This window comes from Oryctolagus cuniculus, chromosome 11 (assembly GCF_051225735.1).
Source record: "Oryctolagus cuniculus isolate XC-2025 breed Fujian yellow rabbit chromosome 11, ASM5122573v1, whole genome shotgun sequence".
Taxonomy (NCBI): Eukaryota; Metazoa; Chordata; class Mammalia; order Lagomorpha; family Leporidae; genus Oryctolagus; species Oryctolagus cuniculus.
The window spans coordinates 37,977,583-37,992,106 of record NC_142877.1 but is presented as its reverse complement, the minus strand read 5'-3'; the positions used below and the strand labels follow the sequence as shown (position 1 = coordinate 37,992,106).

Genomic DNA, 14,524 nt, shown 5'->3' with positions numbered 1-14,524 from the left:
CTTACATATTTCTATTTTTTTTTTCTTGTGTTTCTCCAAGTGACATGAAAAAACATGCCCAGGCTAGCCCCCTAGTGCCAGGATGACCCTGAAGAGGAAGAGAGACACACATAAGACACCTACCCAGCCCACCTGGAGTCACAGTGGGAAACAAGTGTTGGTTGTTACATGCTACTGAGGTTTTGCAGTTCTGTGTCACAAAATTAGTTACCTACTACACCCTCAAAAGGCCCTTCATGATGTAGCCTCTGTACCTGTATTTCTGACATAGTTTCCCTTTGATCCACAATGCAACTCTCCTGCGTGCTGTTTCCACTTGTCTGTCTGGGGAGCTCTCTCATCACTCACTCAAGCTTCAACTCAGACTCTGGTCCATAGTGCAGCACAAATCACAGGATTTCTCATCCCCATCCCCCCATCGACTCATCCTTAAGCAATATTCACATTGCTCATTATTTGCTTTCATATCTCTCCTCCACAGAAGGCAGGGACCATATCTTCCTTATTTTTGTCCAAGTGCACAGTATTATTTCTACATCATGAATAACCAAATCCATCTTATTTTCATGGGCAAAGAATGTACAGTAGACAGTAGGAAAGGGAATGTCACCTTTTGGCATAAATAATCATTAGTTTAGAGGAAAATTGGCTCCTGTCTGAAATAATGTTCTTTAACAGTGATATCTGATGTTCCCAGGAGCATGTTTTAGGGACATCCCAACATTAACCACCAGGTGGCAGCCAGGGAAACAAAAAGGCTGCTTTCTTCTGTGGGAAGTTTCAGGTGCAATAAAACCCTTGCATTGGTATCTTGTCTTAATTTTTCCTCTGGCCTGAGTTTCTAAAATATTGAAGGGAATCATGTCATGGGGAGAATTCATCAGCCTTTTCTATACTCTACTACCAGTTATTAGCCTCTGGAAATGGAATAAAGATGAATATAAGTATTCCTGTTTCATGAATGTCTGGAACCTGGGATTTCTATATTCCTGCACAGAAATGACACAGATGAATGTGACCTCAATCCCATCCTAACTAAAGCCAGCCCCTACTGAGCTAAATTAGCAATCATTTCAAAATAAATTTTCTACGATTTTGAAAAAAGCTACGAATCCAGAGGGTATTGTACTGATTTTGCATCTTCCCTACAGGGTTAGTCTTAGATTCGTCATAAAAGGGACACCTCTAATGTAAAGACAAGTTTCCTTCCATTCTTTTAATGACCAAGCAGGCCATGAAATCAAGCCTGGACAGGGATCTGACGTGTTTTATGCATGATGCTGACGAAAACAAAAGGAATCCGGGGAGCTTCCTAGGTAGGACGTCATTGTGATCAACCTGCCTGGACAGCCTCAGAGGCTGTACCTGGACTTCACAAAACCCCAGTGTTCACACACTGTGATCCCTAGGCAGAGGGAAAAATCAATCAGCCTTTTTCCCCTGCTGCGAGGGATGAACTCACTGACCTTTTGCAATCACAGAAGCCAGACGGGGGTGAGGGTGGGGGTGGGGGAGGGGGAAGGGATGGCTTCTCTCAGCGTGGGTTCCGAACGTGTAAGAGCCTCTGGAAGTTTTCCCTCTGGTTCTCTGATTCTTGCTCTGTTAGGCTCAGTCTGTAGGTTTTAAACCCGAAGATCCAAGGGATTGTGATGCATGGTTTTTGGGCTGTGTGGGGTGCTACTGTTACAGCAAGCCACATGCTAACATCTGCAAAGGGTTTCTTTTTTTTTTTTTTTTTTTTTTTTTTTTTTTTTTTTTTTGACAGGCAGAGTGGACAGTGAGAGAGAGAGACACAGAGAAAGGTCTTCCTTTTGCCGTTGGTTCACCCTCCAATGGCCGCCGCGGCTAGCGCGCTGCGGCCGGTGCACTGCGCTGATCCGATGGCAGGAGCCAGGAGCCAGGTGCTTTTCCTGGTCTCCCATGGGGTGCAGGGCCCAAGCACCTGGGCCATCCTCCACTGCACTCCCTGGCCACAGCAGAGGTTTGGCCTGGAAGAGGGGCAACCGGGACAGAATCCGGTGCCCCCAACCGGGACTAGAACCCGGTGTGCCAGCGCCGCTAGGCGGAGGATTAGCCTAGTGAGCCGCGGCGCCGGCCTGCAAAGGGTTTCTTAATAGTAATGCTTATTAAAGCACTTACACTCACATTATGTGAATCTTCATGGCACCTCCGAGAAGTAGGAAAGAATGATTAGATTTTATTTTTTTCAGATGAGCACACTAATGCTTGAAGTTTATTCAAAACAAAACAAATGCCCCCCTCCCCAGAATCCATTCATGTTGGTTTGTAAAAAAAACTCTGAGGCATGGAAATTAAAAGGATAGACTGTCGCCATCAGGGTTCACACAGGTGCATGCACACACACCGTGCTATTGTCTAATGTTATTGCAAAGCACAAATGACATACTATGCATTTGTAATCAGCACACATCTGAGCATCAACAATGCCTTAGATGTTGTTTACTACAAAGTCTGACTCACCAAGGAGGGGAATAGAAATGGACTGTTTAGCTGTTAAGATTGGAAGTGTGGCATTGCAGTGCAGTAAATTAAGCCTGCGATGCTGGAGTTGCACATTGGAAGGCTGGTTCAAGTTCTGGCTCTCTGCTAATATGCCTGAGAAAGCAGAAGATGGCCCAAGTACTTGGACCTCTGCCACCCATGGTGGAGACCCAGATGGGATTCCTGGCTCCTGGCTTTGGCTTGGTCCAGCCCTGGCTATTGTGGCCATTTGGGAAGTGAACCAGCAGATGAAAGACCTCTCTCTATTTCTCTGTCATTCCCTCTCTCTGTGTAACTCTTTCAAATAAATCTTTAAAGAAAGAAAAAAAATATGAAAGCACACTGGGGCACATCCTGGTGGCTGGTGCAAAGCAGTCCTTGTTGCCATAGGCATGGTTACCTGGGTCCTTGAATTACTAAATACTCATTATGATCCGACCATGGGTCAAAAACAACAGTCAGGTTTAGGTGACATATATGCCTTAGTCCTTAAATTCAAAGCCCTGATGGTGTCAGCATATCTTCTGGGTCTGAGAAAGCCATAGATAGGATCTTGTGAAAAGAGGGCGTGAGGAAACAAGGGAGCCAGAATGTTCTCAGAAGCGTAGATTGGGTGTAGTTCAAAGAGTGTTTTCCTTAAGATAAGAACCAGACACTTGGTTCAGCTGTTATCTTACTGGAGAGTGACAACACTGATGCTTCTACCCTGGCTTCCCCCTTCTTCTTCTCTTGTGACACTGGGCTTCCTCTGAAGGCCTGGGTTCAGTGGAGATCGTCCCTCATTGCCTGTTTCTCAGTGTCCTCCCTCCCCTCTGGATCCAGGGACCCAAGGAAGTTGGGGCTGGAACTAGAGTCTCCACTTTCCATTTGCTTCCTAGTGTTGTTAGTAGTTTGTTAAAGGATTTGCAGAACCTACCTGCAACTGTGTTTAGTTGTTAGCTTTAAAAACATTTAGCATTTTCATTTATGAGAGACAACAGCGAAAGTGGGAGAGTGAGAGTACGCCCATCCGCTTGTTCACGCCTCAAATGCCCACTAAAGCTGGGGCTGGCTGGGAGCCAGAATATAATCCAGTTCTCCCACATGGGTGGGTGGCAGGAATGAATGAATTCAGCCATGACTGCTGCCTCCTAGGGTCTGCCTTAGCAAGAAATTAGAAATGGTAGCCAGAGCCAGTTACTGAAGCCAGGTCCTGTGATGTGGGAAGCGGGTGTCAACAACTAGGCCAAAGGCCTGTCCCTGAAACTCTACATTAGAGACACTCTCTTGTTCCCTACTCCACAGGTTGCTCAATGAAAATGTTTTCCCATATCTTTCCATGGTAGGCACTCAACAGATGTCCCAGCTCATCAATGAAAAGACGGACAAATGATGAATGAATGCTGTGCTTTGCTGTTTCTCGGCCCTGGCTCACAGCCTTTATCTCCATTTGTTTTGTTCCTTCAGAGATACCAAGTTTCACCCTTCAAAATTCCGTCTCAATGTGAAATATTAAGTACTAATTATTCAAATAACTGTGAATCACAATAAAAGAATTATTCTTATTTTTAAGATGGTGGTGAAGACTGCTCTCTCCTGTAGGGGAAAACAAAACCATAATGGTCCACCTTGGCAAGGAAGGCCAATATTTTTCTGAAAGTCACATTTATGGAGTCTCTTCTGTAAAAGATCATGGGATTTGTTTCGCACTGAACATTTGGAGGCTTTAAGTTTTCTAGAATAGATTGGGAAAATACTTTGCTTCAGATTTTCTTGATGGGCCTGGAAATGTGAGTATATAGACAGGTGTTACATGGTTTTTGGTCAGTCAAAGAAGCAAGGTGATCCTCTTGGAAAAGTGCAAAAACCAGTGGGAATCAGATGACCTGGGCTGGGTGTAGGGGTGAGGCAGGTATTGGGGGCAGGGCTTGCTTACTCTGTGGTCGGGGGGACAGTCATACTTCAGGACATGAGATGAATCAAAGAGCCTAGAACATGTGTACAGAGTGTCCCATACATGCAGACTTTGGGTCCAGTGCTGCATATAGGGCTCTGACCCTCAGAGAGGCATGAGGGAGTAGACAGAGGACTAAGGTAGGATCCCGGGAGTGAATGTGGTGTAGGAAAAATATGGGAGCCCAGTAGTCAGAGTCCCAGCAAGGGGGATGCTGGCTGTATATCCTAACCCAGAGTGCTCTGGTCTAGGGAGAGATGCACAGGAGACGGGCTACTAACCATAGCATGCAGCATTCTACCATTCAGGGGCAAGCAGAGGGTAAAAAAAAGGCCAGGAATGGAGGAAAAACTGCCTCATGCTGAAAAGCAGCGTCTTCAGGGTGCAACTTCATAGGTTGAAGTTCCCACTGCGCCTCTGACTAGCTCTGTGTCTCTAAGAAGGTCACTTCATTACTTTGTGCCTCTATTTTTCTATATGTTTTAAGGGGATGTTAATAGCAGGTGCCTGTTGCATTCTTGGGAGGCTAAAAAGCGATGATACGTGTAAAAGGCTCATTATGGCAAAGGCTCAATATTGTTTGCTATCGTAAAAAGACAGGGGTGCAATCGCTGTATTTATTAAACGGTGATTAGGGACTAGTTTAGGGACTCAAGTAGTAGCTTCAGATTTAATGGCCATGGCTTGTGAAATAGTCTGATGTTTTAGGGTGACCTTCCAAATAACTTCTGAGCCCTCATTCTGCAGACAAGCTGGTGCTCAGCGTTTTCCAGCAAACACTGGACTCTTTGTTTCTCCTCCTTGTGGCCTTTAATTGCTGCTAGGTAGAGTTTTGGTTCTCCCTCTCTGCTTTCCTTTTTAACCCACTCCAAATTCTTGGTCTACCTGGACCCTTGACCGTAAGGCAACCCTCTTAGCTGGAGAGACTTCTCTTCAACACTTCTCTTCAAGGCTTGAGGACACCCTTTGTGATCACTTGAGGATGGAGATTGCTTAAGCCTTTCCTGTACATAAGCATGAGCTTGTGAGAATGCAGACTCCCAGGCCTCTCCCCAGATCCGCTGAATGAGCCTGTCTCTTAACAAAGACCTTGCAGATGTCTCCTGTGCATGTTAAAGTTTGAGAAAGATTGTCCTAGTGTCTATATCATATGCTGGTAATGTGGGTAGATTCAGGGATAGACTTAGTGTTGATTTCTTTTTTTTTTTCAGCTTTCTCTTTTATTTTTTTTTTCATTTTCGATTCTCTTTATATACAGAAGATCAGTTTAGCATACATTAAGTAAAGATTTCAACAGTTTGCTCCCACACAGAAACATCAAGTGAAAAATACTGTTTGAGTACTAGTTATAGCATTAAATCTCAATGTACAGCACACTAAGGACAAAGATCCTACATGAGGAGGAAGTGCACAGTGACTCCTGTTGTTGACTTAACAAATTGACACTCTTGTTTATGGCCTCAGTAATCAACCTAGGCTCTTGTCATGAGCTGCCAAGGCTATGGAAGCCCCCTGAGTTCACTGACTCTGATCATATTTAGACAAGGCCATGGTCAAAGTGGAAGTTCTCTCCTCCCTTCAGAGAAAGGTACCTCCTTCTTTGATGACCCGTTCTTTCCACTGGGATCTCACACATAGAGATCTTTCATTTAGGTTTTTTTTTTTTTCCCCGCAGAGTGTCTTGGCTTTCCATGTCTGAAATAGTCTCATGGGCTTTTCAGCCGGATCTACATGCCTTAAGGGCTGATTCTGAGGCCAGAGTGCTGTTTAGGACATCTGCCATTCTATGGGTCTGCTGTGTATCTCACTTCCCATGTTGGATCATTCTCTCCCTTTTTTATTCAACACTTAGAAGAAATCTAAGTGTTAAGAAATCAACTTAGTGTTGATTTCTACAAATCTCTAAAAGATTTTGACCTTTCCAGAAAGTTAAAAATCTACCTAGAGTTTGAGATCCTGGAATGCTAAGGTGTTAATACACTCAGCTCAGAAGATGTGGCTACCAAAGGCACTCAAGGGCAGGCTGCTGCCCACATTCTCCTAGTGTGCCTGAATCACAGTGGAGAGCAAACTTGCTGGGTTGTGTTGGAACTGACTCCTTAGCTTAGGCTATGAAATGGCTTAAGAATCTCTTATGTAGCGCCCAGGAGGTCAAGGTAACCTGAAGATTGCCCATTTCACTTAAGTTGCACTTAAGTTTTCACTTAAGAAGATGCAAAGAGATATTTTTTAATACTTGGCCTGCAAGATGCAGAGGCCAACCTGGAAATTCAGAGTACTAACAGGTTAGGACACCGTTGCTCACCACCTTCTGGATTGATTTTTTTTTTACACAAGGGACCACAGCTTTCTGGCTGCTACATAAATCCTAGCAGGGGCTGAACTTAGCTAGTGATTAAGAATGTTAACAAATGCTGTGTCTACCCTGCCTGTATTCCCCTTATCTAAGCTGTTCATTGCAAACAAAAGCCATTCTTTGTCCTTTTAGTGTCTGTGGGAGCATATTGGCCTGAATAGGGAGCAGCCCTCAACCCATCACAAAAGGGAATTAAGGGACAAATACCCCAGCTTCCTCACCCCTCAGATGGTGTACTACCAAGGTGCCTACTCTGGCCCCCAGAATTTCCTAGTAGATTTGAGATCCTGTTGTAACTGTGGTAACCACTGACAACATGCCCTTCATAGTTTGCTGTCCCCTTCCCGTTTCTCTGTTCACCTGCTGGTGCTCCCTGGGATCACTTCCTAAATAAGTGACTTGTACCTAAATCCTTGTCTCAGAGTCTGCTGCTGGGACAAACCAACCAAGACAAAAGCAACAGACTTGGCTTTGAAATTTTACTTCCACTACTCATCATCTGTGTGATCTTGGGCAGGTCATTTAATTGCCTTGAGTTTCAGTTTTCTGTTTAATAAAGTAAAGATAAGAGAAGGATGTATTTGGGCTGGTAAAATTAAATGAACTAAGCATGTGAATAGCTTAGTGTAGTGTTGGGGCATCTGTGAATAAATGATAGCTCTGACTCAGTCCCTGCCTATATCTACTATTCAGGAAGAACTAGTTTATGGTGATTGAAGATGCTGGTACATATTTTTTAGTTATTAGAAATAGCCTTTGCTGTTCTGAGTTTGTTCCCTTTCAGAATTTTTCTTCTGTTTAGTCTTCTGAGTTTTTGGTCTCATGGGAAAGGGGGAGAGAGAGAGAGCGAGCGAGCGAGCGAGCGTGATTAGCTAACTTGAAGTTAGTAGCCAAGTCTATTTACAGAGGATTTATTATGATGATCTGAGTAGGTATTGCTGTATCTTAGGCATATTTTTTCTATAATAAATTTTAAAATCCAAGGGCCCAGGATTCTGAATCATTTTCAGTTACCCTAAATAACAAAGGATATCCTCTGGCACTCCATGAAAATAGAACACCCTCACCTTCAACAGAGGAGTATCACTGATGTCTAAGGATAAGACACAAGGCATAGGACCAACAAGGAAGCAGAACAAGTCTGGAGTTGCACAAAATCCCATAATCCTGACATTCTAGAACATTCTGGCGTAGGTGGTCATCCTTAAGAACCTGCCTCACAAGTTACTAGTTTCTATCTGGACTGGTTGTATGTGTCATCCATGCATAGGAAGGCAACTTGACATCTGCATATCCTTAACAATCTCCATATTATCACTTCAATCTGTGTGGGTGTACATTAGGGAGGAAAGCGCCTTTACACAATATATCGATTTAGTATTATCCTGGGAATAGCAGGCCAGGAAAGACAGCAGCAACTAATGCCACACATAAGATCACTTCACTTTAGTCTTTCACTTTTCACCTTCTCATTTTGCTCACCTGTCAAGAAGTCATTCAGAGGACTCTGAAAATAAATTTGCTCTCAGATGACTGTTTTTACTATGTAAACATGATAGAGAAGAGAGTATGCACATGCTTCAAAGTTGTGATAAGCATGTTGGCAGGTAAGAACAAAGGCTTTTGGTGTTTGAGGATGAGATTATGTTGGTTTCATCCTGCTTCTCTATGAAATTAGCACAAACTGTCTTCAAGCCAACAGAAATTTACTACATACAGTTCTGGAGGTCAGACATCTGAAATGGGTCTGAATGGGCTAAGTCAAAGTGTTGGTCGCACTGTGTTCCTTTCTGGAAGCCCTAGGGGAACATCTGTTCCCTTGCCTTTTCCAGTAGAAGAGGCTTCTGGTGTACCTAAGCATGTGGTCTCTTCCATCTTCAAGACCAGCAATGGCTCTTTAAATCTTTCACACCTTGCATTGCTATGACACTCACTTTTTTCCTTCCCTTTTTTACAATTAAGGGCCCTTATGATTACCCTAGACCTAATCTCTCTAAGTTTAATTGATTAGCAATCTGAGTTCCCTCTGTCTCTACAATTCCCTTTGCCATGTTTCACAACATTCACAGAGCGTGGGATTTTTCAGAGGTGGGTGTACTTCTATCACCTACAGAATGCTGAAGAGGAACCACAGCTCACACCTGACACTTCCACGGATTGGATGACAGACCCTGACCCTTGCAGACACAATTCTCAGTGAATTGGGAAGAGCTGCATTTATACACACAGTTCCAGGCTTCACCAACGAGTAGTTGTACAATCTTGGACAAGGTCTATGCCTGAACTTCCTCATTTGTAAACTTGCTCCTAACTCATGGAATTTTCCACAGAGCTAAATAAGTAAATAAGACAAGGCCATTAGCTCAGCAACAGGCAGACTGTATTTTCAGCGCTAGAAGCTAGTATAAAATAACTAAGACTACCATTTATTATAACAAGAGATAATGAATGTCATCTATTTTCCAGGAATACAAAGGGAAGGCATGAAGAGTAAGTGAGTGTTTTAAGAATTTTTGTCAAATTGAAAGATGAAGATTTAACTCTTGTTTCAAAGAATTTTAAAGAAGTTTTATTGATTTGACAAGAGAGGAGTGGAGAGGAGAGGAGAGAGGAGGAGAAGTGAGCAGAGGAGAGGAGGGGAGGGAAGAAGAAAGGGGAGGGAAGAGACAAGGGAGAAACTCTTGTCTGCTAGTTTACTCCCCAAATGCTTGCAGTGGTCAGGACTGACCCAGGCTAAAGCCAAGAACCAGAGACTTAATCCAAGTCACCCATACAGTAGCAAAGGCCCAATTACTCGAGCCATCAATGCTGCCTGCCAATGTCTGCATTATCAGGAAGCTAGAGTCAGGAGTGGGAACTGGGAATCAAACCCCATTCTCTGATATGGAATGTAAGTGTCTTAACTACCAGACTAAATTCCTGCTTCAAAATTTAACTCAAATTATACTTTTAGTAAAGAATTAAGTATTTAAAACTAGCATTTATTTGTAATTTCACAGTTCACTGAAAAATTGCATGAACAAGAACACTACAAACACCATTTTACCAGGTTAGTCTACCAACACTTTATCCCTTTTTTTTGTAATTCTATTCATATCTATCAATATTTATGTGTATCTATCAATTTGTGTGTCGGTGTATCTGTATGCATAAGTCTGTGTACACACACACACCACACACACAAGCCACTTTTCTAGATTGAGTTTTTTACCCCTAACTAGTTCAGTGTATCTTCCTTAAGAATAAGGATATTCCCTTATACAGCTACGCTACAGCAGAGGTCAGCAAACATTTCCTATTAAAAGGCATATAGTAATTTTTTAGGCTCTGAGGATTACCTATGTGTTCTGTGACATAATCTTCTTTGTTCTCTACAAAACCCTTTAAAATGTAAAAACTATTCTTAGTTCACAGGCCACATGATGTCTACCATTGGATTACAGGGTAATTATTCACTTCTGCTTATTTAACATAGATACACTACTCTTATCTAACATCATCTAACCTGTCACCCATCTTCCAGTTTTGCAAAGTGGCTCAGTAATGCCCTTCATAGGATTTTCTCATCTTCCACAATTCAGTCTGGGACCAAATATTAAAATTGGTTGTTTCAGATCTTTAATATCTTTTCATCTGTACCATCTCCTCAAGCCTTTCTTCTTCATCTCTAAGATACCAACACGTTTGGAGAACACAGTTCACATCTTTTTAAATGACACTTTGCTAAGTTGGAGTCGTCTAAAGCTAAGGTTCAATGTTCCTCCTGCATGCTATGCAAGGGATGTTGAATCCTTGTCAGACTGTGACAGCTGGAGACACACAGTGTCCATCTGCCCCTCACTGCTGACATCAGTGTTTAACAGCTGTCCAGATGGTGTCTGATTTCTCCTTAGTTTAGTGATTATGAGTTCTCCCGGGTGTAATTTCACTGGAACTGTCCTGAGATTGGCATTTGAAGGAGAGCATCCCAAACAACTGCATAGTATCCCATGGGCTGGGTAAAGAGCAGTAGTTTGAGCTGCTTGTGTCCCTAGGGTACTTAGCAGTCAGAACCACTGGAAAGATTCAGCCTATGGCTGGATCAGTTTATTTGAATCTTTTAAAGAAAGTTGCTTTGTAGGCTCTTTAGAAAATGCCCCATTGTATGATTTCTGTTAACTCGTTTGTCTTTTGTTTCAGCATTTTGTTTGAGCAATGGTATGTTAATGTTGTTGGCATCTACTCCATGTATCTGTGGATAAGAGAAGCACTTTTGTGAACTGTGGGAGAGTGAGGTGGGCAAGTATTTTGCTTTTCTCTTGATATCTCAGTTTCAGCCAGTAAGGAAAGAATCACTTCAGGCCATCATCCCACTCATCCCCAAGAGAAGAGTTGTTAACATGATGGATCAGAGTCTGATATTCCTTAGCCACGTGGTACTTGTGGGCGGCAAACTATGTTTTAAGAATTCAAGAGCATTCGATAAACCCTGTTTCACATCTAATCTATGGTCCACAGGATCTAGTTTTCTGTTGCCATGCAAACCAACACAGCTAGTGACTAGGCAGATAAAGTAGCTGAGTAAAATCACCCAGGATCTTCTGTCTAGAACTTCCTGGAGGAGAAAGTTGGAAGCCACACTTGGGTGTCCAGCTTGTACCCTAGCAATGCTGACCAGAGTAGCTATCTCAACACTTAATGATCTGAAACAACAAAACTTTGCTAACTTAAAGATTTCATGGGTCAGGAATTTGGGAGATGAAGCTGGGTGATCCTGGCTCAGCAAACTTGGTAAGCTGCAATCAAGATGTTAGCTTCTGTTATTGTCATCTGAAGGCTTGACTGAGGCCAGAGGATCAGTCAACACATCCCATTCATGTGGTTATTGGCGGGAGTCCTCTGTTACTTTCCTTTGGCTGCCCAAGTGTCCCAAGTATTCCAAGACAGAATGACAGAGACAGAAGCCACACTAACTTTGAAATCTGACCTATTCTTTTGATCTGTTTTACTTACTTATTTATTTGGATCACATATACCAACCCCGATATAAGGCCTCCTGATACAGGAGGGGACTGCACAGGACATAAATACTAGGAGATGGGGATAACTGATGGCCATCTTAGATAACTGCTACCCCAAAAGCTTTAAGCTAAAGTATATAGAATGTTTCATTCAGGATTACTAAAGCATGGACTATGTCTCTGAGTTTGGTCACAATCTCATTTGTACATATGTAAGTACATACATGCATGTATGTATGTCTCTATGGATAAGTGATCCATCTATGATCTACCTAGCTATCATCAATCATCTCTACAGAACTTACTAAGCAAAACTTGCAAATGGTAGAATATGGCCAGAATTCCAAACAGTTGCAAATGCAGGATAGAGAAAGTATAAGCGAACTCTGCTTTGGAGACAGACTATGATCATAATACCTAAGTATTAAGTTTTCCAAAACTTATTTCAAAACTTACATCTCTGTTTCCATCTCTACTGGACATATGGGAAGGCAATGACATGGTTAGAGGAAAAACAGTTTTTTCAGGCAACATAATGGCATAAAGCGGAAATTCTTGGGCATTTTTTGTTGCTTCTTGAAGTACACAGAGCTTAGCTGGCATATGAAAGTATATCTAGGGGCTGACGCTGTTGCACAGTGGGTAAAGCCACCACCTGCAGTGCCAGCATCCCATATGGGTGCCAGCTGGAGTCCTGGCTGCTCCACTTCCAATCCAGCTCTTTGCTATGGCCTGGGAAAGCAGTAGAAGATGGTCCAAGTCATTGGGCTTCTGCACAGAAGTGGAAGACTTGAAAGAAGTTCTTGGCTCCTGGCTTTGGATCAGCCCTGGTGTGGCTGTTGCGGCCACTTGGGTAGTGAACCAGTGGATGGAAGAGCTCTCTCTCTTTCTCTACAACTCTGCCTTTCAAATAATAAATTTTTTAAGGATTATTTAATTTTTATTTGAAAGTCAGAGTTACACAGAGAGAGGAGAGGCAGAGAGAGAGAGGTCTTCCATCCGCTGGTTTACTCCCCAGTTGGCTGCAACGGCTGGAGCTGCACTGATCAGAAGCCAGGAACCAGGAGCTTCTTCCGGGTCTCCCACATGGGTGCAGGGGCCCAAGGACTTGAGCCATCTTTCACTGCTTTCCCAGGCCATAGCAGAGAGCTGGATCACAAGTGGAGCAGCCGGGTCTTGAACCGGTGTCCATATGGGATGCTGGTGCTTCAGGCCAGGGTGTTAACTTGCTGCGCCACAGCGCCAGCCCCATAAATAAATTAAAAAAAAAAAAAGTACATCTAAGTGATTCTACATTAACTGGCTAAAGTCTTTATTTTTTAGCCTGTTCTCTAGTAGTTTGGCTTTACATTTAGGCTGCACTAAAAATCTTACTGCTCTCTGCAGAATTACTGTTCAGTTTGAAATACCCATTTCTTCTTTTGTGATTAGAATTCTCGTCATCTTTCAGTGTTGACTGCAAATGCCATCAGTTTTATGGAATCCCCAAGGCTACATGATCTATGCACTCTTGTAAGTTAACATAATGTTTTGTTTTGTCTCTTAGTGACACTGATGACAATGATGAGGATAACAACTCTAAAATAGCAGTGCAGATATTCAGTGATTTTCATAGCCAGGCACTGAGCCAAGTACTTTATTTGTTTCCTTCAACATATTATGAATTAGCTTCATAGTTATCCTCATTTGTGGAAAAAGTAAATAAAGATCCAGAAGGTTAAATAATTTGTCTAGGACCACCTACTAATAAGCTACAGTGCAAGGACACAAATGTTTGGGTCAAATACTATACTTTCTAAAAATGTTGAATTAATGGTTTTAATTATATGTATGATCTATGATAATAGTGATATTTTTAGATAAAATTTGCTTATAGGGAAATATATAGATCCTACATTTATAAATCAATTAATTTTAATAAGAATGTAACCATTACTTCAGTCAAGACACTGCACCTTTCCATCACTCCAGAAACTTCTTGTATGCTTCTTGTCATCAGTTCCCTCTTCTACAACCTGAGGCTAGCACGGTTATCATTCCTGTCATCAAGATTACTGTGGTTTTGAGTTTTCTATAAGTGAACTCATGCAGTATGTGTACTGTTTTGCATTTGGCATATCAGTAGCTCATTCCTTTTCCGTTGTACAGTGATATTCTAAGGTGTGGATAAAACACAATTTTTTTCCCTCTTATTTCCAATTTGGAGTTATTATGAACAAAGCTGCTTTGACTGTTCTTATACAGGCCTTTTTGTAGACATAGTTTCATTTATAATGGGTAAATATTTATGTATGGAAATTCTGGGTTACAGTATAGGTATGTGTTTAAACTTATAAGACTTTGTCAAAGAGCTTCCAGAAGCAATTGTACTATTTTACAATCCTCCAGCTGTGGGAGAAAGTTCTGGTTGCTCCATATCCTTGCTAACATTTGGTGTTGTTATCTTTTATTTTAGCTATTTCTGACGTTGTGGCCAAAGCTTGTACTTCTAACCACTGCCTGATTTCACCATGGCCCTTTTCCACTTTGGTCTTTAATATACACACACATCTGTCTTCTGCATGTACATCTGTCTATCCTACCAGACTGTATGCTCTCAGATACCTATTGTAGTACACTTTCTTTTTTATAGTCCTACAAAGGCCTAACATAGTACCTCCATATATTTTGGCTTAGGCCACTAATTTTACACTTTATGGGACTCTTTGTCAACTGTGGGTCAGGAATGTAAAA

General features: G+C 42.2%; 1 protein-coding gene and 2 long non-coding RNA genes across 9 annotated transcripts in view; 2 read left to right on the top strand and 1 right to left on the bottom strand.

Annotated features, from left to right (window-relative positions):
- Window positions 1-14,524, top strand: part of LOC149123418 (uncharacterized) — a 207,965-nt gene that overhangs the window by 54,748 nt on the left and 138,693 nt on the right. The gene's annotated exons all lie outside the window — the stretch shown is intronic.
- The window catches only part of SPTLC3 (serine palmitoyltransferase long chain base subunit 3), a 159,547-nt gene that overhangs the window by 64,342 nt on the left and 80,681 nt on the right, over window positions 1-14,524 (bottom strand). The window lies entirely within an intron of this gene.
- LOC149123419 (uncharacterized) overlaps window positions 1-14,524 on the top strand; it is a 51,451-nt gene that overhangs the window by 13,411 nt on the left and 23,516 nt on the right. Inside the window, exon 3 of one of the 5 annotated variants that reach the window (XR_016215992.1) lies at window positions 10,971-11,082. The exons of 2 other annotated variants lie outside the window; for them this stretch is intronic. This is a non-coding gene — a long non-coding RNA (uncharacterized LOC149123419). Of the gene's footprint in view, window positions 1-3,827; window positions 4,050-10,970; window positions 11,083-14,524 lie in introns of those variants that run through there. 2 more of the 5 variants (XR_016215993.1, XR_016215989.1) reach the window with 2 other exon arrangements.